General features: G+C 33.5%; 1 protein-coding gene across 5 annotated transcripts in view; it reads right to left on the bottom strand.

Annotated features, from left to right (window-relative positions):
* The window catches only part of JMJD1C (jumonji domain containing 1C), a 284,460-nt gene that overhangs the window by 198,358 nt on the left and 64,741 nt on the right, over positions 1-21,361 (bottom strand). The gene's annotated exons all lie outside the window — the stretch shown is intronic.

A 21,361-nucleotide genomic window follows, 5' to 3' on the forward strand; every position in this document is an offset into this window, starting at 1 on the left:
TGTTTTCTTTTTCTTTTCTAGTACTAGGGATGGAACCCAGGGCCTTGCACCAATTAGGCAAGCACTCTACCACTGAGCTATATCCCTAGTCCTATTTTATTTTTCCCAGGCTGGCTTCAAACTGATGATCCTCCTACCTCAGCCAAGTAATTAAAACTGTGTCATGTGCCACCATGCCCAACTGAAAAGAATATTTTCTAGAAAATACTGATCCATTAATACTAACCTACCAAAAGTCCAAAACGATTATTTGCAAGAAGGCTTGAAAGCATTGAGAAAAAGGTTATCCATGAGTAAATTTTATTTTACTACAATCAATGCTAAATTTTCACTATCAATACATTTCTTCTTAGTGTTATAGGCTAGTGTGAATAATACACTAGACTTTTTTAAAAGCAAAATTTGTAGGGTAAGATTCTGAATATATGAGGAGTAAAATGATAAAATGTAAGCTCCCATTAAAAAGAGCACAATTAGATAATCACAGGTGGATAAACAACCATAACTCACAACATTAACTAAAAACTAAAACAGAATAACTTCAAATATATGCCGCTGATCTCTTACTCAAAATACTCAGATGATACAAAACTTAGACTATGAAATGAACATAGGACTCAAAGTTAAGAATAATATTAACATGTTAGATGATGAGGATTCCAAGATGTGACAAATTAGAAAATGAACAGAATAGGCCAATATTAAAATAACAGAAATAATAGTGGTAGCTGGCTTAATGAAATAAATCTAAACTGTGGATGAGGAACGCTGACAAACTCTTCAATTTATAACAGAGAAGCCCCCAAAGGCTCAAAAGTTAATTATGGGTAAATTAGGCCAACAGAAAAACTAACAGTAGTCTGCCTTAGCAGCGGCCAGACTCAATAATCTCTTTCTTACTTTTAGCCTAACAACACTTCCTCTCTCATTTTGGTAGAAATTTATTTCTTAGAGAAGGTTAACAGCAGTTCTCTGAATTCAGAAGCCTATTAAATCAGGTCAAGGGCAGAGATTATTACTGAAACAGGAAGACTAGGTGAAAGTTTTCTAATGAAATAAGTCTATGACAAGACCCTCCCCTCCACTCCCAGTCTTCTTTCTTCAATGGGTTTTAGAAACTTGGAAAGTCAAGCAAGAAAAAGGTCGATTTCTCTGGGAAATCTGACCAGCTTAAGCTAAAAGAGCTAAATACAAAGACATCAGATTTTCTAAGGAAATCACTTGATTTCAAATAGATAAGATTAAATTTACATTCATCATCACATGCTCCGAGTTCCCAAATTGCTTTTTTACTGTTACCTATTAAATATTAATAATGAGAATTATCAGATATTTCATGTGAAGAAAACATTAAAAATAAAACAGGAGAAATTAAAACACACATAGAGAAAAAATGTGACTGGAAGAAAACAAAGGAGAGGGGAAACAAATGAAGAAAACTAATATTAATATTCTCTAAGAAGTAACAAAACCAGAAAAGTCATCATCAAAAAATGACCATTTGGGGCTGGGATTGTGGCTCAGTGGTAGAGCGCCTCACTGAGTGAGGCACTGGGTTCGATCCTCAGCACCACATTAAAATAAATAAAACAAAGGTATTGTGTCCAATTACAACTAAAAACCAAAATATCTTTTTAAAAATGACCATTTGGGGTCAGGGTTGTGGCTCGGTGATAGAGCACTTGCCTAGCATGCGTGAGACACTGGGGTCAATCCCCAGCACTACAGAGAAATAAAAACAAATAAAATAAAGGTATTGGGCTGGGGATATAGCTCATTTGGTAGAGTGCCTGTCTCAAATGCACTGGTTTCAATCCCCAGCACCACCAAAAAACAAACAAATAAAATAAAGGTATTGTGACTATCTACAACTAAACTCTGTGTGTGTGTGTGTGTGTGTGTGTGTGTGTGTGTGTGTGTGTGTATGAACATTTGGAGAACAAAAAAGGGTTTTAGGAAACTAAATGTTGATAGAAAAATGAAAACCACAATAGAAGGTTTAGAAAATGAGACGGAAAATTTTTCTCAATAACTAGAACAAAAAGAATAAGAGAAAGTATGATTTACTATCTGGTCACAAACATTTCAGAAAAGAGCAATGAATGAATGAATGAATAATTCAGAAAGTAGTGAAATTTAGAAATAATTTAGAAAAATTTCCAGAAGTCAAACTCATAAATTTCCAAACTAACAAAAGCAACTCCCAATAGCTAAAAACAATGAATGAAAGACATTGTACATCTAAGGGCATTATTGTGACCTTTCCAGAGCAGACAAGAAAAGATCCCACCAACTTCTTTCATATAAAACAGCAAAAAGGAGAACATCATCTGACTTTTCAAAACTAAGATCAGAATCTGAAAGATGCATATCAATACCTGGAAATTTCTGAAGAAAAATAATTTCCAATCTTTACTCCAGAATTCTATATCCACTATCTAGCCATGCCTCAGTCAAGTTTGAGGGTAGAATAAGGATACTATTAGATTAACAAGACATAAAAAATTAATAATAATCCTAAAACTGGAGTGGTGGTACGTGCCTGTAATCTGTGACTCAGAGACTGAGGCAGGATAAGAAGTTCAAGACCAGTTTCAGCAATTCTTGAGAGTCCCTCAGAAACTTTACAAGAACCTGTCTCAAAAAATAAAAAGGGCTGGGGATGTGGCTTGGTGCTTAAAGCACCCTTGGGTTCAATCCCCAGTTCCAAAAGGGCAGTGGGGGGAAGGAGTTAACAGAAGATTAAACAATTTACATAAAGCATTCAGTATAGTAGTGCCTCATAATAAGCTTTATATAGCCTAAGTTTTTCTTGGCATCCAGCTATTTTTTTTAGTTGTAGATGGACAGACACAATATCTTTATTTATTTATTTTTATATGGTGATGAGGACAGAACCCAGTGCTTCATATCTGCCAGGCAAGCACTCTACCACTGAAAACCACAATAGAAGGTTTAGAAAATGAGACAGAATTTTTTTTTCAATAACTAGAACAAAAAGAATAAGGGAAAGTATGAGCTACAACAGCAGAACTCCTTCCAGCTTTTACTAGATTAATTTTCCTAGAATACCTATATATCAATCAACTTGTAAGTCTTACAAGCTCTTCATCACCAAGTCCAGAGATCAGCAAGTTATGGCCCACAAGCCAATCACTTGTTTTGTTTTTTACTGAAACACTGCTTCATTCATTATCCGTAAAAGCTTCCTCACTTCAGCATCCTAGTTAAGCGGTTGTGACAAGGTTTAAGTGTAAGGCCTGCAAAGAATGTAATGTTTATTTTTTATTCCTGTACAGAAAATGTTTGCTATTTCCTGACCTCATTCAACAGCTTATCTGTGTGTACAAGTCCCTTCATACAACTAGCATGCTTAAAATGAAACCCCCACTTTTTTTCTTATGGTACTGGGGACTGAACCCAGGGTTGCTTAACCACTGAGACACGTCCCCAGTCCTTTATATTTTTTATTTTGATGCAGAGTCTTATAAAGTTACTTAGGGCCTTATTTAGTGGCTGAAGCTGGCTTTGAACTCAAGATCCTTCTCAGCCTCCTGAGTCCCTGGGATTACAGGTGTGTACCACCATGCCCGAACTTTTTTTTTTTAATAATTATTCCACCCCCCCTCTTTTAAAAAAAATTTTTTTTAGTTGTTGACAGACCTTCATTTTATTTATGTGCTGTGCTGAGGATCGAACCCAGTGCCTCACACATATGAGGCAAGCACTCTACCTATGAGACACAAACCCAGCCCCTCCCACATTCTTAAAAAATGAAATCTTTCTACCCAAGCTTCCCTATTTTTAATAATAGTTAAATGTTGGGGCTGGGTATGTGGCTCAAGCGGTAGCGCGCTCGCCTGGCATGCTTGCGGCCCGGGTTTGATCCTCAGCACCACATACAAACAAAGATGTTGTGTCCACTGAAAACTAAAAAATAAATATTAAAATTCTCTCTCTCTTTAAAAAATAATAATAGTTAAATGTTTATTAAAGCCCTATTATGTGCCACACACTGCTCTAGGGACTGGGTAAATAGGAGTGGACAAAAACAAGGCCACACACAGTTCTCACAGAGCATATTTTTTGGATGGCAACGACCAAAATAAGAAAAAAAAAAAAGTATATATCAATTGGGGATGAGTTTCAAGATGTGGGTGGGGGGAGGGAGAGAGAGAAGGGGGGGAGGGGGGGAGAGAGAGAAGGGGGGAGGGGGGGAGAGAGAGAGAGAGAGAGAGAGAGACAGACAGACAGACAGAGACAGACAGACCTAAGATGTCAGAATAACAGAGGGGTTATTATTTCATATATGACAGCCTTTCGGATAATTTAATATTTGGATAATCTTGAATTAGAGGGCGTCAGAGTGGTGCTTTGGTGAAATGCAATCACCAAGAAAGGAAGTTAAGAGTGGTTGTCTCCTTAAATTTGCATCCTAGATGCCTCACTTGCTTCACTCATCTCAGGCCTGTTGTCAAGGACTTATATATCCATATAAGGACCTCCTATAAATCAAAGAGAAAAAGACAAAAAACTTTTTAAATGGGCAAAAGACATGACTGGATACTTCCAGAAGGAGAACATATATCTAAGATTTATGGAAAACATTATCATATTATTCAAAAAGGATATACAAATTAAAATTATAGTCAAATAACTAACAAACCATCGGAATGGCTAAACTTTAAAAGTAAATATACCTTTATCCAAAAGCCAAACACTGGGCACAAACTCCAAATGACCACCATTTGAAGAGGAGCTGAACAGTGATCTAGTCATACAATGGAATATTACATAGCAATAAAAATAATGAACTACTAGAAAATAGAATACCATGGATAAATTTATTTTTTAGGATTGCTACAACAAATCACCAAAAAACTTGACGGCTTAAGAAAGAAAATAGTATTCTCTCACAATTTGGAAGAACACAAGTTGGGGACTCAGTCACACTTTCACAAAGAGCAAGGAAGAATATTTCCCTAGAGACTTCAGAAGGAGGTGATGCCATCACTTTGATTTAGAATTCTGGCCTCCACAACTTTTGAGAAAGTAACTTTCTACTGTTTCAAATCACCAAGTTTGTGGTGGGTTTGTTATGGCAGGCTTAGGAAACTAATATAGTATAAAACTCACAAGTATACTGAGTTTAAAAAATTGATCCCATTTATATAAAATTCAACAACAGGCAAAGGCAAATCTCATATTCAGTGACAGAATTTAGATTACTAGAACAAAGAGGCAACATAGATTAGGAAAGGGTACCAGATTTAAGTATGGTGAAATGAAAAACATTTTGTATTTGATCTGAGTGGTTGTTACAGTTTAGATCTGAGGTGTCCCCAAAAGCTCATGTGAGACAATGCAAGAAAGTTTAAAGGTAAAATGATTGAGTTTTGAGACCCTAATCAGTGCATTGATCCCCTGAGAGGGATTACCTTTGTAGTAACTGTAAGGTAGGTAGAGTGTGGCTAGTACAGGTGGGTCACTCAGGGTGTGCCTTTAAGGTTTATATTTTGTCCATGGTAAGGGGAACAGTCTCTTCTGGCATGATGTCCTGAGCTTCTTTCCTCTGCCACAACCTTCAGTCATGATGTTCTACCTCACCTCAGGCCCCAAGCAATGAAGTCAGCCATCTATAGACTGAGACCTCTGAAACCATGAGCAATAAATAAACTTTTTTGATAAGTATTCTTGTTTGATATTTTGGTCCCAGCGGTGAAATAGCTGACTAAAACAGTGGTAACTACATGAGTAGATAAAGCTGTATTTTTAAAAAATCAGAGTTAATTATGTATGACATGATTTAATTAAAAGAAATAAGAAAAAGGGCAAAACACAGCACACATCAGAATAACAACTAAGAAATAATTGCTAAATAAATTCCTATTGAGAGACTGAATGATTTTTACTATGGAGACAGTTAAGGACTACGATGGGGACAGAAAAAAACCTGAAGTCTTAGCTCCTGATCTCTCATCCGTTAAAAGAACTATATGTGGAAAGGATGGGGAAAAAAACCTGAAGCTTTTAAGAGAGTACTAATTTGAAAGTGTCATTATGATGTGATAACATTACTAGCAAAGGCTTTAACATCCTTAACTGTCATGCCTTAAAATCAGCATGCATATTTTTCCTTCCTCTTTCCTTTTTCTTCTCACATGTTTTAACAATCCTATTGCAAGGACCAGGATGGACCATGAGAGTACACTGAAATAATTACTGATGCCTACCTACTTTTGACAAAGAAGAAATTTCTTGGGGGCAGGGAACACACACACACTCATGTCCAATATAAATATAGGCCCTAGGCCACTCCAACAAGTTAATATAAAAAGCTAGCACACTTCTTTTGTTCCAGTAGCAGCTTATTATCTCCTTTTGATCAGTATTGTCTCCTTTCAATAGGAGTCCCAGATATACTCTTGCCTTGTGTATGCTCCCAATAATTCAGTTTGGCCTCATTTCTAATAATTTCTCTGCCAAAAGATCTCATCTCTAGTAACATCAAGACTTAAACATTTAAAAGGGTGTGGGGGAACTGGGCTCATAGTTCAATTCCCTGTACCACTCAAGAAGAGGGTGTATATATACTATGAATACTATATATTCTTTAAAAATTATTAAAAAATAAGAAAATTTTGCTTAACTTTGTGAACAGTTTCTCTTTAACTACAAAAAGTGCATTTAATTCTTAGTGTTACTAAAAAAATTCAATTTAGAGATCGCAAGCCAAATAAGATCATAAGACTAGATTTTGTTTCTACATAATTTTCTCATGACTTAAATAATGCAAGTACTCTGCCCAAAATATGAGTGTGATTCTAGTATTTAAAAATACAAGAAGAGGGGCTGGGTTTATGGCTCAGCAGTAGAGCGCTCGCCTAGCATCCTGGGTTCCATCCTCAGCACCACATAAAAATAAATAAAATAAAGGTGTTGAGTCCAGCTGCAACTAAAATAATAATAATAAAAAAAAACAAGAAGAACCTAAACACAAGAAAGCCTATCAAAATATATATAATTAAATTATTCCAAAACTAGAAGGAAAAAAAATCAGTTTTGTTGAATGAGTTAGCAAACAACAAGTTGGCCTGACAAGACCTGAAGAATGAATTTAATTAAATGTATTTTTGCATTATGTGCTGCTGCCTACTCTAAATTTAATACCCTCTTAAGATATTGTAAACATGCAGCAGCAAGACTGTGTGTAAAAAGATGGTTACTTAGAAAACCTCACTTAAGAATGTAATTTTTCTTTATATAAAATGACTTTACTATTAGTACATACCATCACAAGTACAGATCAGATACATACAGTTCAGAATTATAATTTTTAGTGCCATATCTATTTCTTTGTTTCTTTTCAATGTTGGGAGTAATATCTATCCATTATCTTTAAAAGCCAGCAGTCCTCTAAATTATATGTTCCTTCCCATATCATAAAATCTTGTATGTGACTTAAGAGAAAGTACTAATTTAAAAGTGTCATTATGATGTGATAACATTACTAGCAAAGTAACTGTCAACTTAAACCTATTATAAATTAGTTTGATCCATGTGAATTTAGCAAACCTGTATCAAAGGGTGTTTGATCTTTAAATTTTAGTTTAGCATATTCTTAAACTCCTGATACTGAAAATGATGTTTATAAACACCTTTTTTAGCTTGGCCCAGGTGCACATGCCTGTAATCCCTGCAACTTGGAAGGCTAATTTGATGTATCCCAAGTTCAGGTCAGCGTAGGAATTTAGCAAGACTCTCAAAACAATAAAAGGGCTGGGGATATAGATGAGTGGTAAAGCACCCTCCAACACACACTCTTTTCAATTTCCAGTACACACAAAAAAATCTTTTTTATTTTTTTTAAAGGTGATATGCACAGCAACATTTTACAAATCATAAACCTTAGAAATTAATTTAGTATATAAGCATTAAGACTTACAAAATGGCTACAAAACCATGTAAGATTATAATATTTAAAATTTTCTTAAAATCTTTCATTCCATATAGAACACAATGAAAAAGAACTGCAATGCCCTATGGAAAATCAGAAAAACATCCAGTCTGACAACTGCTGGTACTGCTGATTCATCATTTACATCGCAAACATTAAGGCACTCCTTTCCCCCTTTCCTGTACACTCAATCTATGAAGTTGACTAAAACAGAGCCTACAGTGTTCTTGCTGAATTCCCACAAGTCTGAGGCTGAACCCATTACATGTCTAAAAAATACTGTATTTCAGATTATAGGCTTTAACATGAATTCAAGTTGCATATAGGTTAATTGCCCTGGGGTGCATACAATCATTATTAAGAAATCTATATTTTTAAATACATACTTACAACTAAAGAAGATATTTATTAAGAACATTAAAATATGATTAACCTGAAATAATGTTTAAATTGTACAAGGCAAATATAATGGGTGGTGGGGGAAACACATCAAGCCTAAATAACAATTTCAATAAATAATATTTTACTCTCAAAATAGTATTCATTCAACATTTAAAATTTTCTTCAGATTTTTTAATACTGTATTTTTTAAATTACTTGAATTCAATCCATGATTTGGACAAAAAACATAATTTTATCAATATTTTTCAATGAGTTATTAATTTACAAATCTTTTGATATCATAAATAAAAGTTTGAGCATTTCTTTGTCATTTTACTAAACCATGAAGGGCCTGTCAAATAACAAAGAGGAAACTGTCTAGCTGGGTGATCATGCTGTGCTGGCAATTTATCAAACATCTGCTAAAGGTCAGATTTCCATTGCATGGAACCAATCAATGGAACTACACAATTTGCCCAAGCACTATAAGAAACTGAACAAAGAACTCTACATAAGTAATGAAACATAACTTATCTTTGTGATAAATTATAGAAGTCTACCCCTTTCTTATCACAGAATTCACATTTAAAAATGCTTTAAAATATTTATTTGCCTTTTCACCTAAAATTTTGTTAACTATGTTTATCAAGTATGTTTATGAAATTCCACTTTCCATCTAAAAAAAACTAAATAATTTTAAATTTCACACTACAAAAAGTGCTGTATATCCAAATGAAAATTTAAGGATGATTTTAACAAAAAATAATTCCAAGTACGAATTTTTTTACAAGTCTGAAAATATTAGTAGGTCACTTAATTCAGTGAGAGATTCATACTGCAACTAATTCACATTCACACTGAGTTTACAAGAAGATATACTGTTAAACTAAACTTGTCACAGGAACATTCAGTTTTTTTGTGATCTCAGTGCCTAATGTCACCTACTATTCAAATTTCTCTTTTTACCCCTATCATACTAAAAACATTCCATAGCCTATGATTCAGGGAACTTTACTAATTATTTAAACAAGTGTTGAATACAACAGGTTACCAAAGAATTAAACAATATTACAAAAGGTGTGCTTAAGTGTTTGTATATATGGGTGAGGTATACTAAATTACAGGGTTTTTCGGGGGAGGGAGTATCAGGGATTAAACAAACCCAGGGGCATTTTACCATATTCCCAGCCCTTTTTAAATTTGAGACAGGGTCTCACTAAATTGCTAAGGCTTACTTGGAACATGCCATCCTCCTGCATCAACCTCCTGCTTAGAGCAACTAAGTTATAGGTATGTGCCACCACACTTGGCTCTGCCTTTTTTTTTTTAAAGATAAAAAATATTAAATATAAATTTAACAGTTAATCACTTTTGCCTTCGAGAATGCTATGCAGTTAAATAAACAAAATGATGCCAATTTTTAATATAATCATATAAATAGAGAAAAAAATAATGCTAAAGATTTAAAATATGCCCTTTTATATAAGATTGACAATTATGAACAGATGATTTTAAATCCTGGATTAAAACAATTTGCTAAGGGGATGAAGGTAGAGAATTCAGTGGTAGAGTGGGTGCTTAGCTTATAAGAGGCTCTGGGTTCAATTGCCAGCACTCAATTTTTTAATAAAAGAAAGAACTAGAATTCTTTGTCCTATGGCCCTCAAGGAATTAGGGAAACAAATTTGATTGATCAAGCACTATTTGAAGCTTAAAAAAAAAAAAAAAAAAAAAAAGGTTAAGGGGGATGAGGTTGTAGTTCAGTGGTAGAGTGCTCACATCATGGAAGGCACTGGGTTCAATCCTCAGCACCACATTTAAAAATATATATAAAACTAAAGGTATTGTGTCCATTTACAGATTATTTATATATATATATATATATATATATATAAATAATCTGTAAATCTGTAAAAAATTATATATATATATATTTTTTTTAAAGATTGGGGTTGGGGTTGTGGCTCCATGGCAGAGTGTTTGCCTAGCATGTGTGAGGCACTGGGTTAAATTCTCAGTATCGCATATCAATAAAGTCCATTGACAACTAAAAAAATTTTTTAAAAAGGTTAATGTTAACACTTTCGTGATAACATTAAGAATCTTGTAGCTCATTTAAAAACATCAACATTTCCAGGCACAGTGGTGCACACTTGTAATCCCAGTGGCTCAGGAGGCTGAAGCAAGAGGATCCAGAGTTCAAAGCCAGCCCCAACAACTTAGGGAGAAACTTAGCACCTCAGCAACACACTGTCTCTAAATAAAATACAAAAAAGGAGCTGGAGACATGGCTCAGTGGTTGAGCGCCCCCAAGTTCAATCCCCAGTACCAAAAAACAAACAAACAAAAAATCAATTATTAACTAGGAGAAACAGATGGACAATAAAACCATTTCTGCAATTACATAAAGAAATTCTATCATATTGGTATGTGTAAATTATTTCTTTTCAAACAATGAAAACCCAAAGAACTTAGTTCTAAGTTGGATCCTAAACAATCCACTCCTCTGGCAATACTGCAAGACAAATGTAAGCTAATAATAACACTTAACCAGAATAAGTAATCACATCATTTTCCTGGGTAACAAAAGTTTTTATTTTTCAATGAACTACTCAAGGTCATAACTCTGTTCCATTATCCTTTACTACAGGTTTTTAAGACTTACAATTTAATTCTTAAAAAAAAAAAAAAGATGGAAGTCTGGCACTACGTTATATATTTTCCAAGAATATTATCACAGAAAGATAAATAATGTTTAGCTAATGTTTAGCTTTTAAGGATCCTACATCAAAATCCCACTAAGGATTTTTAAAACACAAAACATTAAATCACCTTCATAGTTTCTGACTCAAAAGATCTGAGATAGGACCAAAGAATTTGCATTTCTAATAACTTCCCTGGTAATGCTGTGGACCACAATCTGAAAGTTGCCATAGCATAAGATACTTATACCAAGCACCCTGATGAAATAACAATCTATCCTATATATAATTTTAAATTAATCTCATGTACATAACACTTAAGAGATACTAAGTTGTTATTACAAGATTACTCCACAATTTTCCATTACCAATAATAATAACACTGAATTTTATTACTTAAAATATTACAAGAAATAAAACAAGTATCCTTTTAGCCTCATTTTTCCTTGATGGCTCGAGGGAAAAATAGGTCTACAGGTTTTTTGTTGTTTTTTTTTTAATCCATGCCCAAACCACCAATTTCTATATGCTTATTATATGTCAGACACTACCATTAGCTGACACTACCATTAACTGAATTACAAACAATAAAAGACCACCCTGTTGAAAAGACATATGTAAACAAATGATTGCAAGAATATCATGAAGGAGTTTTTTGCTTCCTGTATATTTCAGACCACCACTACCCCCATGACAATGAAAAAATCTCCATAAAACATATTTTAGGTGGTGGTATTTTTAAGCCAAAAGCTACTAAGACATATAGCAATTATTGAGCCAAGAAATAAAAGTTAAAAAACACAGAAAGATAAATAAGCAAAGCACTATCAGTTACTTTTTGCTGTGAGGTTGAAAGACAAGCAATTGTCACTTCTCCAGAAATCTATTCTGGAGCCCAAATCTAGAGTCCACCAAAGATAAAGACCATGATAAACTCTTTTAATTGGGTTAGATTTCCAAAAGGCTGTACCCTAAGAGCAAGAATGACCCAGAAGTTAATCAGTTTTTATATGGTTTGCAGTCCAGCTTTAAATAATCAATGTGGCTCAGAAAAAATCTCAAATCATAATGGGGATAAGGCAATCAGAGATAATCAAACTTCTCTTGTCAGCAAGCACTTGCAGAAAACACAAATCCTCTCTGGAAAAAGAACATGATTAAGTTTTCAAATACAGGTCACAGCACAAAATCAAAGAGAACTAAGCACATAAGACATTAACATGAAGAAAACTCAAAAGAATCAGTAAATGACAAAAATTACTTATAAATATCACCATAAAATCAACTGTTAACAAAAGTACTACATATCAAAAATTTGCAGAATATAGCTAAAGAAATATGGGAAATGTAAAGTCTTTAATGCACATATTTAGAAAAGACGGGAAAACAATGAACAAACACTCCACCCTCAAGAAATTAGAAAAAGAACTACAGAAATAACGTACAAAACAAACATCCAATAAGGAAGACTGACAAAACCAAAACTTTCTTTTTTTGAAAAGATGAGTAAAACAGATTAAAAATCTTGACAGGAAACAAAACCAAAGCAAAACCCAGGAAGACACAAATAACCAATAACCAGAATGAAAAAGGAGAGAAATAAAGTTGATCTTACAGATACTGCTCAGTACATGTGCAAATTTAAATGGCAAAACTACAGCAAAGCAAAAAAATTATTGACGTAAAAATTTGGTCAGCAATTATTTCTAAGTAGAAGAAAAGTTATGATGATTGAGAAAGTAGAACTGGGAAATTTTCTGGGGTGCTTGGTAATGTTCTATGCCTTGATCTGAACAATGGTTATAAAGGTGTTTGTTTTACAATAATTGATCTATACATTTTTACTTTGTTGGTAACTGCTATGGACTCAATTACATTTCTTTCCATTCCCAAAATTCATATGTTGTTGCCTATGTCAGTCAGCTTCCTATATCTGTGACAAAATCCTTGAACAATTTATAAGGAGAAAAGATTTATTTTAATTGATTTCAGTCTATGGTCACTTGGAGCCTGTGACAAAGGCAAATCAATATCATGGTGAGGAATGCATGATGGAACAGGAACTGCTTAGTTCATGGTGACTGGAAAGCAAAGAAAGAGGCCAGAGTTCCAATATTTACTTCAAGGGCGCACTCCCAATGACCTATGTTCCTTCCATTGCCCCTCACCACCAAAGGTTCCACCACCTTCCAACAGCACCACTGGCTGGAAACTAGTATTCAGCCCATGTGCCTTTGGGGTCACTTAAGGTTCAAACCATAACAATGCTATATTTCTCTTAAGGATTCTTAAGGAGGTAATTAAGAACCAAAGAAGTCAAAAGAGTTGGACCCTAATCTGAAAACTGACTAAAATGGGTACAATTAGAAGACAGTAAGAGAGCCAAACTCCCCCAACTCCCAACACACTGACAGAGTAGAACGGATATGCTAGGACAAAAGGAGAAGGCAGCTGTTTGTAAACCAGGAAGAATCTCTACACCAGAAACCAACCTTGAAGCTGTCTTGATCCTGAACTTTTGGCCTGCAAAAACTGTGGGAATTTTTTATTTGTTAATTATACCAGACTACAATAGTTTATTTCAGGCAATCCTAGCAGATAAATAGTTAAGTTTTAAAATAAAAAAAGGTAAAAAGTGGTTAAATGTAAATATAAAATGCAACTAACAATTTTTGAGATCAAAAAGATGTTTTATTACAAAAACATCTTAATTACAATAAAGTAATATAAAAGAAAAAAAATACTGCCATTTGCCCAAGTTCCTGTATCAACTGATAAATCTACCTTTTTCGAACATTACAAAATTCCCTCTACCTGGTACACCTTTTAATCAGCACTTTTCTTCAGGATATGAACACTATTTCTATCTCTTCAAAGCATCGGTCTCTCCTTTTCACCTAGTCAATGGACATTAAACAGTGTTGTACCTGAGTCTCAAACTATATGCTGTGGGCTGGGATTGTGGTTCAGTGATAGAGCACCCGCCTCACATGTGCAAGGCCCTGGGTTCGATCCTCAGTACCACATAAAAATGAATAAATAAAATAAAGGTATTGTGTCCAACCATAACTAAAACATAAATTAAAAAAACTATATGCTGCTTTTTGCATAGAAAACAACTGAACAATAAATATGCTTTTTGAATTTGATTCCCAAGACAAAAAAAGTAGTGGAACTTGAGGAAGGGCTACCTCATAGTCACTTTTTTAAGATTTTGCCATTCCATATTCCATATGAAAGTGAGGGCAATTTATAATACGAACAGGTATCCAGGTGGATTTCTTTCTTTCTTTCTTCTTCTTCTTTTTTTAATTGTGGTGTGAGAGAGAGAGAGAAGGTGAGAAAGAGAGACAAAAAGTGGTTTATCATTTTTAAATGCATAATTTAGTGGCACTAGTTACTTTCTCACTGTTAAGCAACCACTACTACTATTTGTTTCCAAAATTTTTCATCACTCCAAATAGAAAAAAACTTAAGTCCATTAAGCAGTAACTCCTAATTATCCTCTCCCCTCAGTCTAATCTTTTGTGATTCTATGAATCTGCCTATTCTAGATACTTCACATAATTTAAATCATACAATATTTGTCGTTTGATTCTGGCTTATTTTGCTTAGTGTACTATTTTTAAGGGTTTCACCGTTGCCTGACTCAGAACTTTCATTTCTTTTTATAGCTGAGTAACATCCCAAAGTATGTGGATGTGTGTCTGTGTATGTGAAATCTCATTTTATCCATTTGTCTGTTAGACAATTGAGTTATTTTCTGCCTTTTGACTATTATAAAAATGCTACAATAAACATCTGGCATATTAGTATCTGTTTGAATCTGTTTTCAATTCTTTTTGATATATATCTAGGAGTGAAATTTCTGAGTCATATAGTAAATTCCACATTTAACTTTTTGAGGAATAGCTGAAAACGGCTTTCCACAACATTTTACATACCCACGAACAATGTATGAAGGTTCCAATTTCTCCATATCCTTGCCAATGCTGATATTTTCCAGGGATTTTAGGTTTGTTTGTTTATTGGTTAGTTAGTCTTTTTTATTTTTAATTTTAGCTATTTTAATAAGTGGAAGTTCATGGTGGTTTTGATTTTCATTTCTTACAATACTAAGAAGCTTTTCATGTGTTTATTGGCCATCTGTTTTTATGTTCTTCTGAGAAAGAACATATTAAGTTGGGTTGTTCTTCTGTTGTTGAGTTTTACTTCTTAGACATTTGGACATTATACCATTATCAGATACATCATAATGTGATAAAGTTGAAATGAAGAAAGCATGTTTTCGGGCTGCGGATGTGGCTCAAGCGGTAGCGCGCTCGCCTGGCATGCGTGCGGCCCGGGTTCGATCCTCGGCACCACATACCAACAAAGATGTTGTGTCCGCCGAGAACTAAAAAATAAATATTAAAAATTCTCTCTCATTAAAAAAAAAAAAGGAAAGAAAGCATGTTTTCATATAAAACATATAAAAGATCAGTGTTATTTTAAAAATGCACAAACTGCTCTGATCACTAAAAGCAAACACTTAATACTTGATTTTCTTTGCTAAAAAATAAAAGTAATGATGGATTGGAGGGGTATTATAAGACCACATTCAAATCTGCAACAGCATAACAGATATTTTTCAGATCTGTATGCAATCAGTATGTTAGAAATCCTTTTGCCTCTATTTCCAAGTCTATAGCTATGGTACTTTACTATCTCGGTCCATTTTCTGTTGCCATCCCTAAGGCTCAGGAATTTCCATAGAATCTTAGTTTATTTGGTTAACAATTCTGGACATTGGGAAGTCTAAGACCATGGCATCAGCTTCTGCTCATTTACCTTCTTGCTGCTTCATAACATAGTAAAAGGGACAGCATGGCAGCTATGATAGAGCAAGCATACTAGTAGCCACTAATCATTTCAGAGCCCTATATTCATGACTTCATCTAAACCTAATTACCTCTGAAAGGCCCCATACTTACCAATACCAATAACATATGATTTGGCTATTGTTTCTAACACATGAACTTTTAAGCAACACCTTTCAAACCAGAGCATAAACACACCAATTTCAAAGTATTTTTCCAAGGTTCCTACTCTGCATAAATCTAAACACCCAGAACTATATGACAGAGGCACTAAATACTTACTGACATTCTATTTACAATAGTGATTTAGGAATTTGTCTGATCAGGCAAGTACATAAATAGAAGATAGAAACCTGTAGTAAAATATAGGTATATAGTTAGAATGAACAATTACAAATATTTCCTGTTAACTGACATGAAATTATTATTAGTGTTTTCAAATTATATAAAAAATTTTAAATAAAGAGGAGGCCAGAATTCCAAAATTTTTAGATGAATCTTAAAACAGAATATAAAGTTCAGTGGTAGTTTATTTCGATAAGAAATAACAAGTGATAAAATTTTCTAACACAGTATACAAATTGCACATCAGACAACAAATGTGTCAAAGTTGAAGAGAGGTTAAATGTTTTATAATAGTGCACACTGTAAAAATAAATGCATGCCCTTCATTGAAATTCATCCTTTTATAAATATTCTTGAATTTGAAAACTTTCAAACACCAAGAACATAGTCCGACTGAATATATGCTTACTACATAAATGAGGACACACACACACACACACACACACACACACACACATACATATCTGGGCATATAACTCAGAGCACATGCGTAGCATTTGAGAGGCTCTGGATTCAATTTTCAGAACCAAAAACAAACAAAATCACACACAAGTTAAAAGCTCTGATAGGCAGTATTTTTCTACATTGTTTTCCTGTATTTCTTTAATTTTCAATAAGATATAAAAGGATATATGACACACAATGCATTTAAGAATTCCTTAAGCCTGGTGGTGCACACTTGTAGCACCAACTACTTGGGAGGGAGTCTAAGACAGAATTGGGAGGATCACTAGAGCCCAAGAGTTTTGAGACTAGTTTGGCCAAAACAGTGAGTCCCCACACCAACCTAAAATAAAACTTAAAAAAGATTAGAAACCAGCCATATAGTTACCTTTGTCCCAATTCCTGATGCCCTTTCAGTAGACAAAAGGATAAAGAAGCTGTTGTACATATACACAATGGAATATTACTCAGCAATAAAAGAGAATGAAATCATGGCATTTGCAGGTAAATGGATGGAGTTGGAGAATATAATGCTAAGTTAGCCAATCCCAAAATCCAAATGTTGAATGTCTTCTCTGATATAAGGAGGCTGATTCTTTGTGGGGTAGGGAGGGCGAGTGTGGGAGGAATAGACGAACTCTAGATAGGGCAAAAGGGTGGGAGGGGATAAGGAGGGGAATGGGGAGGTAGAAAAGATGCTGGAATGAGATGGACATCATTACCCTAAAGTACATGTATGAAGACACAAATGTTGTAAATATACTTTGTATAACCAGAGATACAAAAAATGATGCTCTATATATGTTGTAAATATACTTTGTATAACGAGAGATACAAAAAATGATGCTCTATATGTGTATTATGAATTGTAATGCATTCTACTATCATATAACAAACTGGAATAAAAAATAAATTAAGAAAAGACTTTCTTAAACATAAAAGACACTGTTAAACACTAGACGTAAAATCATTCCGAAAACATGATATTTTAGAGACAGATTACTATACTTATAAAAATCTCAAAACATGGGGCTGGGGTTGTATGTAGTTCAATGGTACAGTGTTGCCTAGCATGTGTGAGGCACTAGGTTCAATCCTCAGCACCACATAAAAATAAATAAAATAAAGATATTATGTCCATCTACAATTAAAACATATATATTTAAATAATCTCAAATCACAGGGAAAAACTGTCATTAAATTTTAAATTAAAGTTACTTTTCTTTCCCCACTAATTTACTGATTTTAGAAAAGCCTTACTGGAAGAATCCAATTTAGAAAGATATTTTTCCTAAAAGTAAAAGACTTGAGCTGGGGGTGTAGCATAGTGGTAGAGTTTGTACACAGGGTTTGGTCCCCAGTAACAAAATAAAATAAAACTTAAAAAAGATGAGAAACCAGCCATATAGTTACCTTGTCCCAATTCCTGATTTGGCACAGTTAAAATATAGATCATCAAGTATAAAAATATTAATTTGATGTCTTAGTGGTTCTTTCACTTATATTATTTCCTTCAAAAGTACAGATTTTAAAATAACTTTACAACATCATGGTTAAAAAGTATCATGGCTTATGATGTACTTTATATATTTAACTAATGGCAGCCACCCCAGAAATAGCATTTGTTATGTATGAATCTTTAAAATTTAGATGATCAATTAATTTACCAAACATTATAGGTTTTAAGAAGAAATCCATACTGGGGATATAAGGAAGATGATAAAAAAAAAAGTTACCTTAAGAACATAAAAACATTTTTTAAAAAGGAGAGAAAATACACCAACTATTTGGGGGGAGGGATTCCCTTTGGCAATTTTTGTATGTATATATTTTTCCTTCATATAATATTCTCTATAATTCTGATATCAATAATGACATAATTCTAATACAATAACACACATTTTATTCTAATTTGTACTAATATTGATAAAAATCAAATAAATTTAATAAATTATTTTACACAAGTTGCAAAATTTTACACAAGTTACAACAGTCTCATTTGTTACACAGAATTCCCTACTTCATGAAATCTAAGAACAATGCTCAAAACATCAAAGAAATCAATTGAATGTTATTAAAATTCTGATCCTTAGAATTCCTTTGTAAGGAGGAGGAAATAAACTTTACTGTACAGAGAAGCGTTTTGGCATAGACTAGAAACTTTTCAATGAGTAAAGAGAAACATGAAATGAAACCATTCTTTAGTTGAAGCTACAATTGATCATGATTATTTCTCCAGTATGTCACTCTGGAAAAAAAAAAAAAAGGAAATTAAGGACAATGAAGAAAAGTGAAAGGGAAACAAGAGGTACAGGAAATTAAAACTCAAAAATACTAATTGTTAACTACCATGGTTTTTAACTTTCTCTTATTCTTGATTTTTCCTAAGAACTTCTAAAATAGTTGTATTATTTAAATCTGAGACTAACAGGAAGAGAAAATATTTATCAGAAAGGACAGTTAGGTTACATAGCTGTAACATGAGTCATAAAATATCTGTGGCTTAAAATGAAAATTTAGTTCATCAGGCTTTATGTCCACTGCTTGTTAACAAGTTTCTTCCTCAGGGACACAAGATGATGAAACACGCATCACCTCCAATTAAGAATATCTATAATTCTATTATCTTCAGGTGAATAAATAGCCCAATGGTATTTAAATTTACCCATTCTCATTTTCTTCTCAAAAAGACCATCCATCAAGGCACAGTGATGCATGCCTGTAATCCCAGCAGCTGGGGAGGATGAGGCAGTAGGATTGAGAGTTCAAAGCCAGCCTCAGCAACAGAGAGGCACTAAGCAACTCAGTGCCCTGTCTCTTAATAAAACACAAAAAAGGGCTGGGGATGTGGATCAGTGGCTGAGTGCCCCTGAGCTAAATCCCTGTTTACCCTCACCCTCCCAAAAAAGACCACCCATATAATTCAATAAACATATTCATAGTTAGTACTTATTAACCTAGTCACTGAAAATAAACAAAGGAAAATAAGCTCTTACCTAAGAACTAAAAAAAAAAAAAAAAAACAAAAAACTAAATACCAGATTCAATATGAAGAACAAGCATGAAGTTTATACAACTACTTCCAAAGATTTTTTTTTTTTTAACTGATTTGATAGCAAGGCAACTTGACGGGGTAAGAATAGTCTCTTCAACAAATATTGCTAAGACAACTGGATTTCAATTTAGAAAAAGACAAAACTGGCTCCTTCACATACAATAACTCACTCAAAATATATCAGAGATCTACATGAAAGACCTAAAACTGTTAAAACATTGGAATAAAACATAAAATACAATATCTGTGGGCTTGGGTTAGGCAATGGATAATTAGATGTGATAAAAAAATAAAAACAGAAGAATTGTGCTTCATTAAAACTAAAAACTTTTTGCTTAGACATTTTCAGGAGAATAAAAAGATAAGCCACAGAATGGAAGGCTTTGCATATCATTATCTGATATGGAATTTAATAATATGATATAACACAGATGTATGAGAACATTTATGCTAAGTGAAAGAAAGCCAGATGCAAAATAACACATATTATTTCACTTATATGAAACATCCAAAATACACATAGCCATAAAATCAAAGTAGATTAAGAAGCTGCCAGAGGCTAGAAATGGCAGAGAAAGGGAGGAAGAACAGGAACTACTGCTAGTGGGTATGAAGTTTCTTTTCCGGGGCAATGAAAGCATCTCAATTTGATAGTCACACTCTGTGACATACTACACATAACTAAAACATACACATCAAAAGACTGAATTTTATGGTATGAGATATATCTGAAAAAAGCTATCTTTAAAAGAATTATTTTGTCTCTAATTTTGAAAACATAATAACTGCTTAAAACCTCATTAGTTGGATGACAACAAAACTAATGCAGATGGTGACAAGAAGAAAACAAATTTAGGAATTACAGATTTTATAACCAAGTAAATATATTGGCTTGTGAAAGGAAGGAGTGAGAACAATAAAGGTTATCCAAAGTTATCTACTGATTTACAAACATCAATCACCTCCACATACACTTAACAAAAGCACCTTTAACAAAGTTCCCATAACAGCATCATTTATATTGTAACTGATTATGATGGAAAGACCAAGAGAACTGCCCTGTTTTCAAGAGTAGTAACCTTAATTGACCATATCAATTCTGAGAAGTCTACTTCTAGAACTGCTATAGGAAGGAAAACTATTTTGTATAAACCACTGTTATTTAGAATTTCGGTGAAATGTAGCCAAACTCAATCTGCAAGTGGAAAAGCCCTCAACACTCAATACATCCCCAACGGGTAGATAATAACTGGCATTAAGAAGAAAAAAAAATATGATACAGAAAGGTACACAAAAACTTTAAAAAAATCAGATGCAAGTTTTAATAACACAATAAAAGATATGAGGCTTGAACTAGCTATAAGCATACAACTTTGCTAATATTTTACAGCTTTACATTATAATCAAAAATAAAAATCCAGATACTGAATGTCTAAGAAAATGCCTTTCAAAGGTCTTGAACATCTATTAAATTAATGTTTATGACAATCATGAGACAAATTGAATTTTTTCTTACACAGGGAATCTCTCTAAAGAAAAGGTGATGTGTTTTCATTAACTGATCTGAGCTCTATTAATCTATCAAAAGATATATAAACAAAATAAATAATTTCTTTTC

The sequence above is a fragment of the Spermophilus citellus genome, assembly GCF_964194105.1.
Source record: "Spermophilus citellus genome assembly, chromosome: 15".
NCBI classification, from domain to species: domain Eukaryota; kingdom Metazoa; phylum Chordata; class Mammalia; order Rodentia; family Sciuridae; genus Spermophilus; species Spermophilus citellus.